Source organism: Pongo abelii, chromosome 6 (assembly GCF_028885655.2).
Source record: "Pongo abelii isolate AG06213 chromosome 6, NHGRI_mPonAbe1-v2.0_pri, whole genome shotgun sequence".
Classification (NCBI taxonomy): domain Eukaryota; kingdom Metazoa; phylum Chordata; class Mammalia; order Primates; family Hominidae; genus Pongo; species Pongo abelii.
Window position 1 is genome coordinate 76,424,979 of NC_071991.2, and position 22,212 is coordinate 76,447,190.

Here is a 22,212-nt window from a genome sequence, read left to right on the forward strand (position 1 = left end):
TTAGGTATGTTTTATTATTATTCCCATTTTGAAGCTTAGGATTTAACATTCTGCATGTGATTACACAGCTTGTAAACAGTAAAGCAAAGTTTCAAACGCAGGTCATCCTAAGTATTAAAATACTTAATTGACCAATAAAAATTATATATATCCAAGCTGTACGATGTGATAATTTGGTATACATGTACGACGTATAATGATTAACACAGTCAAATTAACACCTCCATCACCAACCATAGTTGTGATTTATGTGTATGGGTGTAAGAGATGAAGACACAATCTGTTCTCTTATCAAATTTCTTTCTTGTAAATAATTTTCAACTTTAGTGATTCAGGAGTACATGTGCAGGTTTGTTACATGGTTATATTGTGTGATGCTGAGGCCAGGGGCATGATTGTTCCTGTCTCCCAGGCAGTGAGCATAGTACCTAATAGTTTTTCAAACCTTGCCTTCTTCCTTCCCTCCCTCCCTCCCGCCTCTAGTAGTCCCCAGTGTTTACTGTTGCCATCTTTATGTCTACGTCTACCCAATGTTTAGCTCTCACTCATAAATGAGAATATATGGTATTTGGTTTTCTGTTCCTGCATTAATTTGCTTAGGATAATGGCTTCCAGCTGCATCCATGCTGCTACAAAGGATATGATTTTATTCTCTTTTTTTTTTCTTTTTTTTTTGGGAGAAGGAGCCTTGCTCTGTCACACAGACTTGAGTGCAGTGGCAAGATCTCTATCTATAGATATCTATATCTATCTATATATCTATCTATATTTATATCTATAGATATATACCTCCTTTGTTGATATCCTACATATCCTTTGTTGATATCCAATCAACAGTGAACTAGATATATAACATTTTATTTATCCAGTCCATTGTTGATGGGCACCTAGGTTGATTCCATGTCTTTGCTGTTGTGAATAACACTGAGATAAATATATGAATTCATGGGTCCTCTTGATGGGAAAATGTATCTTCCTTTGGATATATACCCAGTAATGAGACCGCTGGGCCATACGGTAAATCTGTTTTTAAGTTTTGTAAGAACTAGATCTTATTCATTCTTCCTAACTAATTTTTTGTACCTATTAACCATCTCCACCTCCCCCAGAGCACCCCATTTCCCTACCCCCAGCTCACTACTCTTCCCAGCCTTTGGTAGCCAGCCTTCTACTCTCTATCTCCATGCGTTTGATTGTTTTGATTTTTAGATCCCACGAATAAGTGAGAACATGTGATGTTTTTCTGCGCCGGGCTTATTTTACTTAGTGTAATGACCTGCAGTTCCATCCATGTTGTTGCAAATAACAGAATCTCATTCTTTTATGGCTGAATGGTGGATAAGTATCAGATTTTCTTTATTCATTCATCTTTTGATGGACATTTAAGTTGCTTCCAAATTTTAGCTATTGTTAGCAGTGCTGCACAAACATGGGAGTGCAGATATCTCTTTCAGATACTAATCTCATTTCCTTTGGATTTATACCCAGAAGTGAGATTGCCAAGTCCATCTTTTAACCACAAAGTGTGAAAGGTTAAAGATTTATAGTGGGAAATACAGCATTCATGTCCAAAATATAGCATCAGTGTTTAGCTCAGTTTCAGGTGATGAATAAAAGACTGCCCACTGTAAAATACCTTAAAGAAGGGAGGTGATTCTGGGTAAGAGAGGTAGAATCACATTTGTAAACTCTTAGAATAAAAATGATCAAATTATAGAGATAAAGGCTAATTTTTTAAAGATTAAATTTAACAGAATTGTACCTAAATGGTTGCAACAATGAGGAAAAGGGCAAGTTAGAACCAATTTCACAGGTCAAGTAGATTCTACATAGGTATATAGCAAGGAATACAGAGTTTAGGATGTTTAAATGTAGTATTTTAAGAACATTTTCTCTTTTGAAAGTATCCTCCTACACATTATCAATAAACTCCAAAATAGTGTAAAAGGTAGAACAGGACAGTCATGTCTTTCATTACCAGGAATAAAAACTAAAGAACATAGGAACCATGGAACTTGCTCTGTCACAAATGTAGTAAATGATAGGAACCAGAATGCAACCCATATCACCATCTCCCAGTGAGTTATTTTAATTCATTCTATCACATAAGCTGTCATATAAACGTGTTCCCCATGCCCTATCAGATAATTTTTAACTTGTAATATGCTTTCTCTGAGGGGTTCTTGTGGAATTATAGAAATAATAATCATAAAATATTAAACTTCATGAAAAGTAGAAATGTGCTTTATAAATATTAAATGGTGGGTGGACCAGTCATATAAGGTAGTTATACTTTACACTTCTAGCAATGATTAAACATACTCTTTAAGGGCTGCTTTTTGTGAGTTCTACTTTTTTAAATCCAGTACTTGGCAGTGCCTCTCTTATTGTTGCCTTGTGTATTGCTTGTATCCTTCCACCCATGAAGTCTGTTTCATTCTATTGGCACAAATAAATATAGGAGGTATTATTCTTTGAAAAAAAATGACTACTAATTAGGGACCACAAACAGCAAAGCAGTGAGAATAAATGTTGTGAGCATATTTTAAATCCAAGAGAAGAACTGGCTTGGTTGATTGTCAGGAATCGTCTGTGCATAAAGAGGAGTGGTTCCTAATGAGGATGGATGTATCACCTAACTATATACGAAACGGCAGCGGCAAGGAAGAAATTGTGATGCATGTAGAGAGCTTTTTCTTTGAACGATGCCTGTTCTAACCCTATGTTTGAAGCCAATAAAAAGCATTCTATTATGTATTGTACAATAAGTAAAATGGCACGATGGAAACAAATATCATCAAGCTATAAGAAGCCAGAAATTGTGAGTTCTTTTGTTTTCCAAACAAAAGAATTTTTCACTGTCCAAATGTCTGACAAGCAGACATTACATTTTTTACTCATTTGAGAATTTGTTTCATAATCAAGATAAATTGATGCAGGATAAAAAACCACTTTGTAGCGGGATAAAAGATATTTATGGGCTTGAGTTTATTAATAAGTAATAATTTTACTTCAGATTTTATTGAAAATAATTGAGATGATAAAACAATAAATGTAATAAAAACACTTTCTAGCTGCCTGCTAGAGGTATGTAAATAATTGTATTTGTTTTTACTTTCCAGTAGTTTAAAATAAAATATACATGTAAATATACAAGTACTTATTTTCAAAATGAATATTGCACTTAATATGCAGAAAGTAAAAATGACAAAAGACACAAACATATTTGTCCATCATACTATTATGAAAAGATGAGAAATCTACTTCATTTCCAAGTAACAATAATACCATCTTATGGTTATATGATACATTTTTTCTGAGAGCTCAAAAGGTCAACTCCATGCAAAGTATAACAGGATTTTATCATTAAAATTAATGACATTTCTGGTGGTGAAAATTCAAAAATGATAAATAGCATCTAATTTTTGCTGTGTTGGCACAATGCAAGTGCTGACGAAAATTCAGAAACTTGTCACTTCGTATTTTCAGATCCATAAATAGATAAGAACCATCTAGAGACTCTTATAAATTTTACATGAATTTTCTGGGAGTACGGTATCAATTTTATAAGCAAAAAATATGTCAAATATAAAAGGTTCATTTCAATTTAAAGTACTCATTTGAGATCAATGTAAAGTCATTTTTTGAATTTGGAAATTTGTGAGATGATCCTCTGTAGAGATAATCCTCCGTAAATTTCCAGACATATAAAAAACAAAAATATTCATTGCAATATAATCTGGAATTCAGACGTACTTCATCTGCTTCTTAATACATTAGTGAAAAACAGTCAACTCAAAATTATACCTTTATTTCAATGTGTTATCTGTGATCACTAGTCTCCTGATAATTTTATCTGTTTTTATCCTCCAGAAAGAGACTTTCTAATATATTGTTAGCAAAGAAAATGAAAAGACAAATAAGGCCTGTGTGTTTCCTGAAGATGTCACTTACTCTTTGTACTTAGCATCAATTACACTATAATTTTAGATGACATTTTAAAATATATAAACATATTGAAAAGACATTTTATGTAACAATCACCTCTCAGAATTTCAGAAGAATGGACCTTAAGAATCATCTAATCCTATCCCTAATTTTATAGGTGGGGAAACTGGAGCACAGAGAAATTAAAATGACTTTGCCTTATGTTATATAGTGTAAATTACTAGTAGAGCTAGTTCAAAAATCCATTTACTGATTCATTTTACTTATGTAACAAATATTGTTTTAAGGGTAAATTAAGACTTGCAATCTGTCTATTTGTGTATATTAAAAAGATGGAAATATCAGGGAGCAATTAAATTTTCAGCATAGAACTGTATCAATGCTATTTATTAAATAATTGATTTAATTAATTTAATCATCAATATACTACGGCTAAAGTAAATGTGACCTGAGTAAAATGTTGCTTAACTCTAGTGAGTTACATGCATTCATTTCTTCATTCTTTCAGTCAGTATATAGTAGGTGCCTACTAAGAGCCAGGTGCTGCTCTGCAGATATAGATTGTAGGGGCAAACAGAAATAAATCAATTTTTATGCAATTTACATTTTTTAAAGAGAAATAGCACAAAATAAATATGTTAGCTAGTGATAGGTACTTTAGAGAAAAAATAAAATAAAAACTGTGTAAAGGAGCCCAGGAGAGGATGTGGCTTCATTTAAATAGAGTGTTTAGGAAAGGACTACTTTGGAAGCTGAAATCGTAGCATAGATAGATCTGAAGTCAGTGAAGGAAGAAGCCATATGGAAGAGCAATCCAGGCAGCAGGAAGAGCAAGTGTTAAGATCCTCAACAGGGAGAATGTCTGGTGTGTTCAAGAAACATTGCCAACCAGAGCAGTGGAACAGGTAAGGGGTAACTAGCAGAGGAGACCAGAGCAAAGCTGTAAGGGAGCCAGGTGGGGGCAGATTGTTAGGGCTCCAAGGACATGGAAATATCTTGGATATTTAGATTTAAAATCCTCTAAGACCTTTGAGCAGAGAAATGAACTGATCTTCCTTACATTTTAACAAGATTATTCTGGCAGCCGTGTTGAAGATCCACTTTGATGAATCAAGGTTAGAAGAAGGGAGACCAATAAGAGATTATTGCAACAAGGCAAGTAAGAGACGATGCTACCATTGAAAATTACTGCTTTAAAACTCAGTACTCTGAGGAATCCATTCCCCACTCTTTAACAGATTCAGCCAGGGAACAGAGCACTCAAGTGGGCGTAATTTGAGAAAATTTTATTAAAGGAATTATTGTCAAAGTAGGCCAAGGTTTAAAGACCTCATCCATAGATAATGCAATATATTGAGACTAATAATAGCAAGAGAAAAAAGTATTTTTTCTGGGCCTCAGGTGAAGGGATGCAAATTATTACCGGAAGCTGAAGAGAACAGCTGCAGGAACAGGGCCTCCTGACAGAAGTTACAGCCTTTTCTAGAGGGACAAAATCACCTGACCTCAATCTGGCATGGAGACAGCAAAAAGGAAAAACATACTCCTACATCACTTCTCCCTCTCCCTCTGATCTTCTGTTGATGCAGCCTGTTGAACAAATCCAACTAGAAACAGAGGGCAAAGAAATGCATTGATGTGGCTCATCTCAGATTCTTGGGGACAGAGCAGGGTAGAGAGGAAATCAGAAGCAGAAACAGAAGGTAGCAGCACCCTGCCCTCACTCACCTTCTTTATAGACATAGACACAGTCAATTGTTAAGAACTTACTGTATCTTGCTCAGATAAAAGACATACATGCAGAAATTTAAAATACACATATTTCTGGTAATAATCTGAATATGTCACTAAAATTATGTGTTCTTATACCTGTAGAATGATGTATAAGGTTTATATTTTGTGGTATTTTAATGACATTATTCAATATGTCAACTTTAAAAATATGTTTATTCATCTCTATGAGATCAGGCATTTAGAAATTATTATTAGGAATTACTGAAAATGTTGGACATTTGAGAGACTTTCCAGAAGATAAAAACATTTCATTGATCAAAGTTTTATCATTTTCTTCTTTCTTTTCTTGACCTTTATAATAACATGTCTAAGCAGATATTTTAAATGCCAGAAAAGCATCTCATTTCTCAAGATTAGATAATCCCTCTAACTGATGCTTACTAATAAAATAATTTGGAGTAAACTCAGTACTTCTTAACCTAGCAGAGTTCTGAAACACAGAAAATAACACTATGGGCCAGGCGCGGTGGCTCACGCCTGTAATCCCAGCACTTTGGGAGTCCAAGGCAGATGGATCGTGAGGTCAGGAGATCGAGACCATCCTGGCTAACACAGTGAAACCCTGTCTCTACTAAAAATACAAAAAATTAGCCGGGCGTGGTGGCGGGTGCCTGTAGTCCGAGCTACTCGGGGGGGCTGAGGCAGGAGAATGGCGTGAACCCAGGAGGCGGAGCTTGCAGTGAGCCGAGATTGCGCCATTGCACTCCAGCCTGGGCTACAGATCGGGACTCCACCTCAAAAAAAAAAAAGAAAAAGAAAAAGAAAATAACACCATGCTATAAATAAATATCTTTAATAGTGCATTTTTATTTTTCAAAGCATTTTCAAGAATTCAACTGGTAAGGAAAAAATCAGTAGTAAAAGATACTTACAAGTTGGCTGAGGTAAGGGAGGTATCTGGATTTTATGGAAAACAGCGTTTTTAGCAGTCAAAAACGAAACAAAACTGCCTGATAATCTAATACAAGTTCAAATGAATTCAGTTATTCAGAAATCACTTCCTTTCCGTATGATCTAGTGAAGACTACAGAGGAGAATTTTAACTGCTTTTCTCACCTAAACTCTTCTGCTGTGTTTCGTTGGTGATCTTTCCAGCAGGTGTATCAAGCTGCAATTAAACTGAACCAAGTAAATATAAATAACCTGAGCCAAGTAAATAGAGAAACTATCTGACTGATAACTCATTGGAAGGTATCAAATTTCTTCCCATTTTCTATATGTAAACAACAAGCAATCTCCAACTCATCTCACAAAAAATATTTCCTTGACACTTGTAAACATTTCCAATCAAAAACATATTCTAGATTCTACTGTAATGCATGATCACTTGTTCTTTAAGGTAGTCCAGAAACTCTACGACTTATTTGAATTATAGAATTAACATAATTATGCTTGCTTATTTTGCTCTTAAAAAATATATTATCGGTTCCAACGGGATTCAAGAAACTGATGTATAGTTCTGAGCTGGTGGAGCTGAATTTGTTTTAAAATCAGATAATTATATTACACAAACTTAGATATTCTCACTGTAAGGTTCTTTGAAAAAATGGTAACTCATTTGCTTCTCATAACAACCCTACATTGAAGGTATTATTGTCATTCTCATTTAAATGTAATGGATAAGGATACTGAAGCACAATAGGTTGAATAGCTGGCTGAGATGGTTTGGACGTTTGTCCCCTCCAAATCCCATGTTGAAATGGGATCCCAGTGTTGGATGTAGGTGGACCCTGGTGGGAAGTGTTTGGGTCATGGAGGCAAATCCCTAGTGGATGGCTTGGTGCCTTCTCACAGTAATGAGTTACCATGAGAGCTGATTGTTAAAAAGAGTCTGAGACCCACCACTCCCACCCCATCTCTCTTGCTCCGTCTTGCGCCATGTGTCACGCTGGTTTCCCTTTCCTTCTGCTATGACTAAAAGCTTCCTGAGGCTCACCAAGGATGGTGTCAGCCTTCCTGAGGCTGACACCATCCTTGTACAGCCTGCAGAACTGTGGGCCAAATAAATTTCTTTGCCTTATAAATTACCCAGTCTCAGGCATTTCTTTATAGCCATGTAAAACTAACATATTAGCCAAAAGTCACATCACTTACAAGTGGTAGAGTGAGGAGTTGAAGTTAGTTATTACTTATTCCTAATATGGAGAGAGCATATCCTGTCTCAGAACCCTGTAAGGATTCAATGAGGTATTTAGTGCTATCATACTAGTGTGCCTAGCACATAGCCAGGATTCATAAAAGTTATCCATTTTTAGCTGTTTATATTAATATAGATAAAATATCAATTAGCATTCTCCTTTCCTTACATTTAGCAAAAACCACACTGTAGTTTTCCCAAAACTTATGAAAAGAGATAAAATTCTTGCTTTTCAGCTGACCAAGCACTAAGAACTGGAAACATTATTTCCTCTACCCATTGTCCAAGACTAGAAGCGTTTTCACGGTTTTTCCATTGTTTGATCTTTCCCTGTCTTTCTCCCTCAGGATTACAAAGGGCAAAGCAGTAGCTCTGACAGTATTTGCAGGGCCACGAGGCTGCAGAGAAGGTGCCCAGCCAGGTGTCTGAAGGCACTGAATGCTCCCATAGCAAAATAGTATCCTACCTAGCCAGACAAAGTAAGAGCCAGACTAGGTAAGAGCATTTATAAGAGCCAGATAAAGTGAAAAACAGGCCACAGGTTTCCCTTGCAATAGACATCAGCAGCTGTTGACAGTTAGTGCAAGGGGATTTACACTGGGGCCCAGGAGATTTCACAAAAACTTTCACAAAAATTAATGTCAGAGGAGTGAATAATGCAATCTCTGCAGAGTGTGTAGTACAAGAAAAGGGGTTGAGTGCAGTGGCTCACGCCTGTAATCCCATCGCTTCAGGAGGCTGAGGCAGGTGGATCGCGTGAGGCCAGGAGTTCAAAACCAGCCCGGCCAATATAGAGAAACCCCCATCTCTACTAAAAATACAAAAAAATTAGCTGAGTGTGGTGACTCATGCCTGTAACACAAGCAACTTGGGAGGCAGAGGCAGGAGAATCACTTGAGCTGGGAGGTGGAGGTTGCTGTAACCAGCACCAAAAAAATTCACAAACAGTAGTAGGAGTTACAAACCTAACTACCTCACATGCAATGATCTCACAAGAACCTCATGTACTGATCACTCAGGGACTCCACAATTCTTAGTAGTCTATGAATTCAATGCAATGAGATGAAATGTTATAGGTCATTTAACCAATCTCGACATCCAGCAGTGTCCTAATGCAAATGAGGATATTAAATACATTGAAAGAAGAATTGGAACATATGAACAAAAAAGGCTTTCTTCTTGTCCAAATACATCAACAGTTCCTGACCTTCAGCAAACCACTAAATCTAAGTCTTAGTTTTCTTATTTGTAAAATGGAAGCCACAATGCCTTTCCTGCTGCTCTTTTTTTGGGGTGGCCCACATGGAGTATTATCTATTCTCTCTGTGTTCTGATTCCTTCCCTCATACAACTAAATATGCTCAGGACTCTTCCTCAAAACAAACAAACAAATTATTTAACAAACAAAAGACAAACTTTTCTCACTCTACTTCATTTTCAAGAATCACCTATCTTCTCTCCCATTCACTGTTGAATTTCTTGAAAAGCCTATAGTTGTTGCCTCTATTCCTCATCTATCCTTTACTCTCTCATTTACTCAACAGCTACTTCACTCTCTCTTCAGTTCTTCTCCTCTTCGCAAAATCTGTTTTTATTTAGGTCACTAATGTCTTCCAATTTCAAGTCCAGTGGAAATTTTCAGTCAATGCAATCAAACATTCCTTACTCAGAATGTTATTTTCTTTTGGAACCTTCCTCCAAAACTCGGAGTTCTGTCCTATGCCTCCTTTTTCTTTTCTTTTTTTTTTTTTAATTGAGAGTCTCCCTCTGTCACTCAGGCTGGAGTGCAATAGTGGGATGGATCTTGGCTCACTGCAACCTGCACCTCCCAGCTCAAATTCTCCTGCCTCAGCCTCTCAAGTTGCTTGGATTACAGGCATGAGTCACCCCACGTGGCTAATTGTTTTGTATTTTTCATAGAGATGGGGATTTCTCTATGTTGGCGAGGCTGGTCTTGAACTCCTGGCCTCACATGATCTGCCTGCCTCTGCCTCCCAAACTGATGGGATTACAGGCATGATCCACTGCACCTGACCCCTTTTCTTCTACTACACACTCTGCAGAGATTGCATTATTCACTCCTCTGACATTAATTTTTGTGAAAGTTTTATGTGAAATTTCCTGGGCCCCAGTGTAAATCCCCTTGCACTAACTGTCAACAGCTGCTGATGTCTATTGCAAGGGAAACCTGTGGCCTGCTTTTCACTCTATCTGGCTCTTATAAATGCTCTTATCTGGTCTGGCTCACCTGGTTTGTCTCTTACCTGATCTGGCTCTTACCTGGTCTTGCTAGGTAGGATACTACTCTGCTGTGGGAGCATTCAGTGCCTTCACACACCCAGCTGAGAACTTTCTCTGCAGCCTTGTGGCTCTGCAGATACTGTCAGAGGCCTAATTGCACTTCTTCTTTCCCTTTCTCTATGGGGCTTTTTTACCTAACTGTATAGACCTTGGCGTGAGGTGGCAAGCCCGATCATATCCCAATTATCTTCCACGACCTTCTTGAAGCTTAATGGAAAACTAGAAGACCTGTGGAAAATTGGGAATCTTCCCTTTCTCAACTGTTTATGCTACTGCTTTACATACCACCTGGGTTACACTGGCATTCCCTCTCAGGAAACTTAAATTTTCCTAATATGCAGCTGGAAAGTGAGAAACACCCTCCTGAAAAATTACCTGGTTGTTTCCATTGCTAGAATTATGATGTTGCTGACTGAGGTAAAATAAAGTAGAGGACCAACAGGAAAGTTTTCTCCTTCACTTTCTGTCTTTGCCTACCAGCTCCCTTCTGGCAATGGGAATGGCTACTTCTACTTTCAGTTTTCTGAGTTTACAATTTGCTCTTCCATTTCTTGGAGCCAAGATGTTAAAAAAAAAAAAAAAAAAAAAAAAAATCAGTGAGGGGGACAGTATTGAGAACTGTTTCAAAAGGATTATTATCCTTATTATACTCTCAGTGACTTCTCATTTTCCTAAGAACAAACTGCTTGATTAGGGCCTCCTTCTCCTTCCCTTATCTCATCTCAGTAATATTTCACCCACATTCTGATTATTAGCTATGTTGACTTTCCTTGATTTTCTTAGAAGTACTTTGAGTTCTTCACATAGGTCTTTCTCTTTACCTCATGTACTCTTCAATCCCCCTCAACCAATAAGATCGATGTGAGGGTACTTGTACTTGATACTTTTTGTGACACTCCTTTCCTTGTTCTATACCTTTAAAACGTGTCAGCCTCTATAAGGCATAGCTCAGTAAAAAGTTACGTCTATCTGGTTAGCCATGCTCTGTCTCCCCATTAAACATTCTTCGGTACATGTTGATGGATAAAGAACATTAAATGAGACAGTGAAAGTAAATGTGCTTTCTACTCTGTTGAAGCATTAGCTAGGTTAATATGGGCCAGTATAGAAACCAGCAACAGTGGGCTCTGGCTGTGTCCATTTGGCCCAGCAGACTGTAAAACAGAATCTAAAAGGTGCATTGCAAATGCTTTCTGTGACAAAAAAGGATAACTTATTATATATTATACGTATAAATTTACTGAATCTCCAAAGACAATTTAATAATTTCTACTGCAGATGTTTGAGGTATGACGTTATACAATCTCCAGTTACATCTTTCTGTGAGATTCTGGAATTTAGGTTAAAGATCACCAAAAGTTTGGAAGTGGCATTCTCTAAAATTAATAACGAGTGGCTGTGGTGCGGATCATGAGGTCAGGAGATCGAGACCATCCTGGCTAACACGGTGCAACCCCGTCTCTACTAAAATACAAAAAATTAGCCAGGCATGGTGGCAGGCACCTGTAGTCCCAGCAACTCGGGAGGCTGAGTCAGGAGAATGGCGTGAACCCGGGAGGCGGAGGTTGCAGTGAGCCGAAATCGCGCCACTGCACTCCAGCCTGAGCAACAGAGCGAGACTCCGTCTCGTCTCAAAAAAAAAAAAAAAAAAAAAAAAAAAATCTGATCTATTTCAGCTGGCTATATATTGCCTTAATAAATTCTGTCTCATGCTCTGATTTCAGCCACTTGGGATGAGATTTTATGATTAAACACTTTTCCCTCTGATTCAAATTCATTTTTTAAAAACATATTTTTACTACCTTCTACAAATTTATGTACAGATCCTGTATTTTATAAATTTGTATTGTGATTTATGCAATGTTAAAACTGGTCAGAGTTGGTTAAAATAGGGAAAATATCCACCCATAGGTTAGGGCTTGAGTGAAAATGAGAAAGAGCTGGAGGTATTCAGCTAAATAGTTTCCTTATCAATATCCATTGGAATTATAAAGAAAGAAGGCAAAAAAAAAAAAAAAAAAAAAAAGATGTTTGGTGTACCAAATAGCTGCAGAAGTTGACTAACACAGAATCCTTACCACCTAAAAATGGGGAGTAAAGCAGTGTTAAGAAGACAATTATCACCTGTAATTAAATATCAATTGACTGTGCATGGAAACTAATGAATTTATAAACTATCAAAATGAACTATCGCTTCTGCAATGAGTGAAAATGGTATATTAATTCATTTATTCATTTATCCATTCATTCAAAAATTAAGAACATGATAGGTGATAGGCACTGGAGTTTCAGTAAAAAACCTATGAAAAATTAGACAAAATAAAGAAACACATGGATAAACAAAATACCTAAAGATTGTGTTAGGTTCCATAGGAGAAATAAACAGATGTTTTGGTAGAGAAAACATACATTCAGAGGTGGAAAATCTATCCTAGATAGAATGGTCAAGAAAAAACTCTCCCAGTGTGTGACATTTCATAGGAGATCTGAAATATAAGAACGATGGGAAGTGGTCTAGGCAGTGGTGAGAGTGGATACAAAGAATCTAAGGCTAGAAAATCTTAGTGTCTTCCAAGAACACAAAGAACAGTGCAACTGAAGAAAAAGCCAGGGGGTAGAGTGATACGTAGAAATCCAGACATAATCCAAATCATGTAGTATCTTATAGACCAGAAGAGTGAGTTTCTGTTTTATATTAACAATAAGCATTATATTGTTAATAATGCTTAACAATAAGCATTAAGAGGTTTTAAATGGGAAAGTGATGTTATCTGAATTATCTTTCAAAAACTTTTTTTGTGTGTGGATAAATTAGAGGAACTGGAAAAATATTCAGACTATTTAGAAGACTGTTAAAACCAGCTGAAGATGATTGGAGCTTGGACTAGAGAGCTGCAAGGGAGCAAAGGACTGAATTTACATGTATTGTAGAAAAAGTCCTGGAAAACTTGTTCATTGAGTAAATATGGTTTCAGAGAAAAAGAGGAATTAAAGATGGTTCTTGGCTCCAGCAAATGATGGTGACATTATAAAAATGGGAAATAACTTGAGGGGAGAGCTATAATTCAGATATTCTGATTAGTTGGTTGCTTGGTTTTTTTGCGTGTGTTTTTTGTTGTTGTTTGTTTTCTTTTTCAGTAGAGGGTTTTTGTTAAATCTTTAAAACATCATAAATGGATTTGAGGAATCAGCATTTTGTTTCCTAAGCTGGACAACTTTTAGGCTTTACTTATCAGGGGGCTAAACTATTCCTTTTTCAGAGATGTAGATACCACACACAATTTTCCTGATTTCTGTTTTTAACTGTTGTGGCTTGCTGAATCAAAGCAGCAGAATTTGATATAAGTTCAATGTCATTTTCTTCAAGAATTAACTCATTTTTCTGGGTTTGAGATATTAAAGAAGCAACACCCAGACTCACCTGAACCTTGTGGATGCATTTTTCACTAAGAAATTTTGAATTTCAACAAGAGACCCATTCTCCTGAATAATGACATTGATGGGAAAGTAAGCATGCACAGGTCTCTTCTTGTAATGGAAGCTCGTTGTAACGCCTTGATCATGCTCTGGATGGCCACAGATAGTGTGCACAGTAGCCAGTTTCTTTCTATTTCCCTGCCATTTGTCAAGCTGGAGCCTCTACCTTTCTTCCCCCCATCCCCCAAAGAGACCGAGTTCTACATTCACATAATTAAAGTCCCTCAACAGAGTTTCTCAGGGCCCCTTCAAAATAACTAGGCCTTCCTTCAGAGTGATGTCAACATTCTCTGGAATGCCAGCAGTCTGATTACTGAGTATGATCTTTATTCTTGCAGATGTGGCAAAACTCTCAGATGATCTGTTTTGACCATATTATGCTTGAATTAACCTAAGGGAGATGTCAAGAAGACAGATAAATATGCCTGACTGAAGCTCAAAAGATGAGAACTGAATAGAAGCTATAAATCTGGAAGTCATTAACATATAAGAAAATATTAATGGTCATGGGACAAGGTGGGATCATCTAACTGTCAGCTGTTAGAGATCAGGGGTAAGTCTCACATGTGGAAAAAACCGAAAAAGTCTTTGGAGGATACAACCTGAAACTTAAACTATGTTTGCTTAAAGAGATTATCATAAAGGAGCAAACTATACCAAATTTGGGTTTTGTTTCTTGATTCATTTATGCCAGAAATTCATTCTGAGGCAGAATAGGGAATTAGTGTAAACGGAGGTTGAGACATAAACTAAACAACAGCAGGTGCAGCCAGGTCTTGGCAAGACTGGGCGCATACAGGCCACATCCTCACGCCTGTGATCAGGAGACAGAAGTTTCCACTTCAGCCTCTGATTGACTGTGAGCCAAGCATCCACTTCAGCCTCTGATTGGTCATAGGGTGTAACCATTTGGAGGCCTCTAAAGGGCACCTGTTGCCAGTTCTTTTGGCTTTATAAAAACCCTGAGGAGGAATGCAGTCGGGAGCTCTTAGGACTATTTTCTTGAGCTCTCTCCCGCTCTGAATTATCTTGAATAAGTCTGTGCCTTCTTTACTCAGTTCTTTTGTTGTTGTGGCTATCTTCTCTTGCTTCCATCTTTTGCTACTTTGTGAATTTTGTTCAATTCTTTATTCAAAATGCTAAGAACTTCGACAATTCTATCTAGCAACGTATTCCTTTTAGTTATATAAGACCATTTTCATTGGTCGAAGAAGCTTCTGTAATTCTATAACTTTCATTTACTATTTTCAAGAGTCAATTAGCATGTTAGTGATTTTGGTGATTTACATGAAGATTTCATTAGAGTACTCTAAAAACGACAGAACTGGCTAAAGTTTTTACAAAACTGACTGAGGTGTTGAATGACAGAAATAGTTTGCCCAAAAACTGTTCAGGGTGATTGACCTGGAACATTAGAAACACAATGTATATGAACTTATACGTTAGTTGAAACAATTGTTCAATTAGAAAACAATATTTATGTAATAGCTCTTTAAAAAATTTTGGAGATTTTAAACATAATACTTAAAATTCAAATTAAGTGGCCTGGAAATCAGTTTGAAATCAGTCAAACCTAGATTGTAACCTAGGCTATCAATTCCTAGTAATGTGACTTTGGAGTCTTAATGCCTTTGTCACTTGTTAAATTGCATAATAATGTTAGAGTAGGCAGAGAACCAGACATGAGCAGGAGAAGGAAGCCCCCAAAAAAGGGGAGGTCTGGAAAATATCACAGCCCAGGGATCACCTGAAACCTGCATGCTATAGATATGAAGAAAAAGAAGGGGAATATCCATGTGGAAAGGAATGTCCAGTAAGATGCCCCATAACCATTCACTCTGCATTTAACCTGTCAGAATGGAGCTAGCTACATGCCTAACAAGAGGCAAAAGGCAAAGAAGAAAGTTATAAGGGATAATGCAGGCGCCAGTCGTATCTGACACCAGACCCACACATGCACCCTAATAGTGATAAGGGAGGGTCCTACGAGCCTGGGTTGAGAAGTCCATGGGGAAAGGAAGGAGACTTAATGTAGGAGTGGAAAAACTAGACCTCCCCCCCAAAAAAAGAGACTTAAGACAGAAGGGAACTTCAAGAAAGAATTTGATATCATAAAAACCCAATGCAGAACACTCAGGGGCTGCAGCTGTCCCACTCCCTTTAAGTACCTGGCTCTGACTCATCTTTTCAGATTTATACTGTCACTTTAAGCAAACTCTCTGCACTCTACTTTCTTTCAATAAATTCTCCTTTTTTTGGTTAAATCATCACTTGGCAGAACTTTCTCCAAGTCTAAGAATTGAGGATTCCTGCACTTCCTGGTAACAATATAGAATATAAAGAATTGTAGCTTTATTCTTCCACATTGAGATTTTCCTATGTTAAGCATATTAAAAAACTAATAACTTCATAGTAGTTCATTTACTGAAAGTTCTAGAATCCTTATTTCTCACTATTATCCTCTTGTTGGATATTTAGAATATTTTCATTGTATGTTAATGTATGCTTTGTTGTGACTCTTAGCCCAACGTATTACACAGAAATTCTATATTCCCCTACTCACTTGCCTCCTCTCTTAATGGATATTGCATACCCTCTACTCTTCTCTCATACCTCCAAGACCTCTTTCCCCTCAGTTTTTTGACTTTGCTTCTTATGTTGAAAAGAAAGAAAAAAGCTTTTAAAAAGAAGTAATCAGAAGAGACTATCCCCAGCTGCTACACTCCCATCTACTCACCTGTTTCTATATTGCCTATATATTCTGCTTTTACTTCTCTTGCTTTGATTGAACAATCTGTGTTCTCATTGAAGGACATCCCTTCCACTTGTGCACTTGCTCAAACACATTGCTTTTAATTTTTTCTTTTAGGCATTATCCTCTTCCTTTCTTGACCAAATTATCCAATAGCATACAAGCATCCTGCTATTTCTCTTCAGAAAAAGAAATTTAAAGAATTGTCAGTACCACATCGTTTTGCTATCTTCTCTCCTTCAGAGAAAAACTTCCAATTTTCTTTTTGAGCCATCTTCAGTTTCTTCATTTTCTCCTAGCTTCATTCCACTCAGGATTTTTACCCCATATGCCACTAAAATGTCCCTCAAGGTTTATCGATCATCTCCACATTGTTCTAAGCTAGCAATAAATTTTCCTTCCCAATCTTACCTAAAAGAGCTGCAGCACTTAACTTGGCTGATGACCTTATTATTGAGGCATCAAAGATTTCATGTGTCCTTGTCTATCTCATTTAGCTGCTCTTTATCATTGTGTTTTGCTGACTTTACCATATCTGCATGACTTCCAAAATCTCGAAAGCTTCAGGTGTAACCTCTGAACCTTTCCTTCTCCAACATCACTGCCCTGTGATTTCATCCATGATGTGTAATACCAGCTACATGCCAAAACCTCCCAAATTTATATTACTAGCTAAGATCTTTCTGCTGAACTCTAGACTTAAATGTGCAACTGTTTACTGTACCTATTTGTTGGATGTGTTAGGTATCTCAAGACCAAACTCATGATCTGAACCTCTAAATGTGCTCTTCCCACAATCTTTCAACTAAGTAAATGCAGTTATTTCCCATTGCTCAGGTGAAAGTCATTCTTTTAGACCTTTCTCCTATCAGCATATTTGTTGGCTCTACTTTCAATATATGCAGCATCTAAGTATTTCTAATCACTTCCACTACTAATCTGATACAGGCTTCCATTATATCTGTTGGATTATAGCCTTCTAATTCAGAGATGTGCAAACTGTTTTCTGTATTTAGAGTTAGATCTAAAGTTGTTTTAGATATAATAGGCCACAAGATCCTTGTTTCAACTACTTAATTCTGCCACAATGTGAAAACTGCCATCAACACTATGCAATTAAATGAGCATGTCCATGTCCCAATAAGACTTCATTTACCAAAACAGGCAGCAGTCCAGATCAGATCCTTGTACTGGAGTTTGCCAGTATCTGCTCTAGTTCATCTCCCTGACTTTGTTTCCTTGTATACATTCTCAACACAAGAGCCACCGTGGCCATTTCAAAATAAAAATCACAGCACATGATGCCTCTACTCAAAATGTCCCATGCTGCTCAATTCACTCAGTAAAACCCAAAATCCTTCATATGGCACACTGAGCTTCTAAGAAGTATGTTTGCCCCAAGTTTTTCTTCCTGTGTTCCAGATACACTGACTTTTCTGTTCTTTGAACTTGCCACATGGATAAGGGCGTTTGTACTTTCAAACTCAGAACAACCCATAAAACTGCAGAGCTCATTCTCCACCTTCCTTAGGTCCTTGATCACATGTCAAGTTTTCAGTGAAGCCTTTCTTCCCTGAGAAATTACAAGTAAATCTCCTCCCACAATGTTGCATCTTTTCCTGCTTTGCTTTTCTCCATGGAAAGTTTTAACACCTGCTGGCATGCTGGAAAAAAGTGTTTTGGTTTTGTTTTGTTTTTTTTAAATAAAAACAGATGCTGGTGAGGCTACGGAGAAAAAGGAATGCATATGTACTGCTGGTGGGAATGTAAATTAGCTGAGCTTCATGGAAGGCAGTTTGGTAGTTTTAAGGTGGTGGTGGTTTTTTGTTTTTGTGTGTGTGTGGTGTTTTTTGTCTTTTTTTGAGAAATAGCCATTCAGCCCAGCAATCCCATTGTTGGGTAATAAACACAAAGAAATATAAATTGTTCTACCATAGAGACACATGCACACATCTTCATTGCAGCACTATTCACAATCGCAAACACATGGAATCAACCTAGCTGCCCATTAACAGTAGACTGGATGAAGAAAACGTGGACACATACACCATGGAATACTGCACAGCCATAAAATGAGATTATGTCCTTTGCAACAACATGGATGGAGCTGGAGGCCACTATCATAAGCAAATTAATGCAGGAACAGAAAAGCAAATGCTGCATGTTCCCACTTATAAGTGGGAACTAAATGTTGAGAACACGTGGGCACAAAGAAGGGAACAATACACATAGGGACCTATTTGAGGTTGGAAGGTGGGAGAGGAGGGTCACAATTGAATAGCTACCTGTTAGATACTTAGCTTATCACCTGGGTGATGAAACAATCTGTACCTCAAACATGCAATTTATCTATATAGCAAACCTGCACATGTACCCCTGGATCTAAAATAAGTCTGGTATATTTAGAAAACACCATCTCAGCCCAAAATCTCCTTAAGCTGATAAGCAACTTCAGCAAAGTCTCAGGATACAAAATCAATGTGCAAAAATCACAAGCATTTCTATACACCAATAACAGCCAAATCATGAGTGAACTCCTACTCACAATTGCCTCAAAGAGAATAAAATACCTAGGAATCCAACTTACAAGGGATGTGAAAGGGACCCCTTCAAGGAGAACTACAAACCACTGCTCAATGAAATAAGAGGATACAAACAAATGGAAGAACATTCCATGCTCAGGGGTAGGAAGAAACAATATTGTGAAAATGGCCACACTGCCCAAGGTAACTTTATAGATTCAATGCCATCCCCCTCAAGCTACCAATGGCTTTCTTCACAGAATTGGAAAACGACTAAAGTTCATATGGAACCAAAAAAGAGCCTGCATTGCCAAGTCAATCCTAAGCCAAAAGAACAAAGCTGGAGGCATCATGCTACCTGACTTCAAACTATATTACAAGGCTATAGTAACCAAAACAGCATGGTACTGGTACCAAAACAGAGATATAGATCAATGAAACAGAACTGAGCCCTCAGAAATAATACCACACATGTACAACTGTCTGATCTTTGACAAACCTGACAAAAACAAGCAATGGGGAAAGGATTCCCTATTTAACAAATGGTGCTGGGAAAACTGGCTAGCCATATATAGAAAACTGAAACTGGATCCCTTCCTTACACATTATGCAAAAAGTAATTCAAGATGGATTAAAGACTTAAATGTTAGACCTAAAACCATAAAAACCCTAGAAGAAAACCTAGGCAATACCATTCAGGACATAGGCATGGGCAAGAACTTCATGTCTAAAACACCAAAAGCAATGGCAACAAAAGCCAAAATTGACAAATGGGATCTAATTAAAACTAAAGAGCTTCTGCACAGCAAAAGAAACTACCATCAGAGTGAACAGGCAACCTACAGAATGGGAGAATTTTTGCAGTCCACTCATCTGACAAAGAGCTAATATCCAGAATCTACAAAGAACTAATATCCAGAATCTACAAAGAACTCAAGCAACTTTACAAGAAGAAAACAACCCCATCAACAAGTGGGCAAAGGACATGAACAGACACTTCTCAAAAGAAGACATTTATGAAGCCAACAGACACGTGAAAAAATGCTCATCACTGGCCATCAGAAACAAATCAAAACCACAACGGGAGATACCATCTCACACCAGTTAGAATGGCAATCATTTAAAAAGTCGGGAAACAGGTGCTGGAGAGGATGTGGAGAAATAGGAACACTTTTACACTGTTGGTGGGACTGTCAACTAGTTCAACCATTGTGGAAGTCAGTGTGGTGACTCCTTGGGGATCTAGAACTAGAAATATCAGGTGACCCAGCAATCCTATCACTGGGTATATACCCAAAGGATTATAAATCATGCTGCTATAAAGACACATGCACACATGTTTATTGCAGCATTATTCATAATAGCAAAGACTTGAAACCAACCCAAATGTCCAACAATGATAGACTGGATTAAGAAAATGTGGCACATACACACCATAGAATACTATGCAGCCATAAAAAATGAGTTCATGTCCTTTGTAGGGACATGTTTGGAGCTGGAAACCATTCTGAGCAAACTATCACAAGGACAGAAAAACCAAACATCACATGTTCTCACTCATAGGTGGGAATTGAACAATGAGAACACTTGGACGGACACAGGAAGGGGGACATCACACACCTGGGCCTGTTGTGGGGTGGGGGGTGGGGGGTAGGGGGGGAGGGGACAGCATTAGGAGATATACCTAATGTAAGTGATGAATTAATGGGTGCAGCACACCAACATGGCACATGTATACATATGTAACAAACCTGCACGTTGTGCACATGTACCCTAGAACTTAAAGTATAATAAAAAAAATTAAAGTGGGGAAGAAAATCTAAATGGGAAAAATTTATTTTTAAAATTTGTTTGCCTCCTTCTTAGAATATTGGAATATACTTGACAATTTTGCTTCACTTGTTTCCTAGTTTAACCCGAGTCTAGACCAGTTTCTCATACACGTTTGAGGGCAAATATTGTTGAACATGGGAAGGGCAAGAGAACCTTTGCCCTAAATTCAGAGAAGGAAAAAGTACTGTATCACATGTTTAAGGATTTAATATAATATTCCAACTTTTATCTCTAAGCTATGAAATTTTGATGTCCTTTTTCCCCTGTCTGAAAATCTAACTTCAATATGATCCAACAGAAATGTGTACATGCTTTATAGGTATATCATTTCAAGTTGGCATATTAATCTCATGTCTTCTCACAAGTAAAATGGGCAGATCAACTATTTTACTTATGTATTGTAAGAAAACTTCAGTGACTATTTTGTGAATTGTAACCCTATCTAAACTCTAATTACTTTAGTTGGCAACTCCTACTAGGCCACCATGCTGTTGAGCATGTCTAATTGGATTGCTAATGGCTGAGATCTTCTGTAGTTTCAGGTATGAGGAAAGCACAGAATAAAGGAATTGAGAATGCTTGAGGAATGCTAGAATTGAGATTTGGGTTTGCCTGATCCTACCACGGTTTTCTCTCCACTTCAACATATTTCCTTTATGGCAACTTCATGAATACTTGTTAAAGAGGTAGAAATATCCTTGCACTTCAAGTTTAAAAAAGATGAACAAAAGACCTATGCATATTAATCTGTCATTTTAACCAGACAACAGGTATTCCATGAAACGAAAAGACTTATACAAGACAACCATAGAACTGGTTTCACAGTTACTTTAAAAATAAATGCAGTAATAAGGCAGCGCCCGTATTCGAAAAAAACTGAACAGACTAGAGAAGGGCTGGAAGACAGTTCTCTTCCATGACTCTGATAGTATACTCAAGTGTATGATGTGTGGTCCCTAGACCTCTGGCGTCAGTATTGCACAAAGATGCATCTTAAAAATTCAGAATTTGTGGTCCCATCCTGATCTCTGAATCTCTGGACCTAACTCCTGGAATCTATATTTTTTAACAACTCCCAGATTTTTATATTAGGTTGGTGCAAAGTAATCGCAGTTTTGCCATTAAAAGTAATTTTACAACCAGTGCAAATACACTTACAAAATATATTCTGGAACCAGCAGCAAGGACATTGGAGTGCACTAACAATGCATATTCTCAGGCCTCTCTCCAAACTTCATCAGACTCAGCATTTTAACAAGATCTCCAGGCAATTTGAATGCAAATTAAGCTTAAGAAGCACTACTCTTGAGAGCATCTTTCTATAAGCAATGAATCATAAAGGAACTATTATTTCCTCTATGAGCTAGTCTTTCTTTACACTTTCTCTTAATCACTCTCCAATGTTACTTTAGAGGCCTGCATGGAAAATGGACCGTTAATTTAAGTAA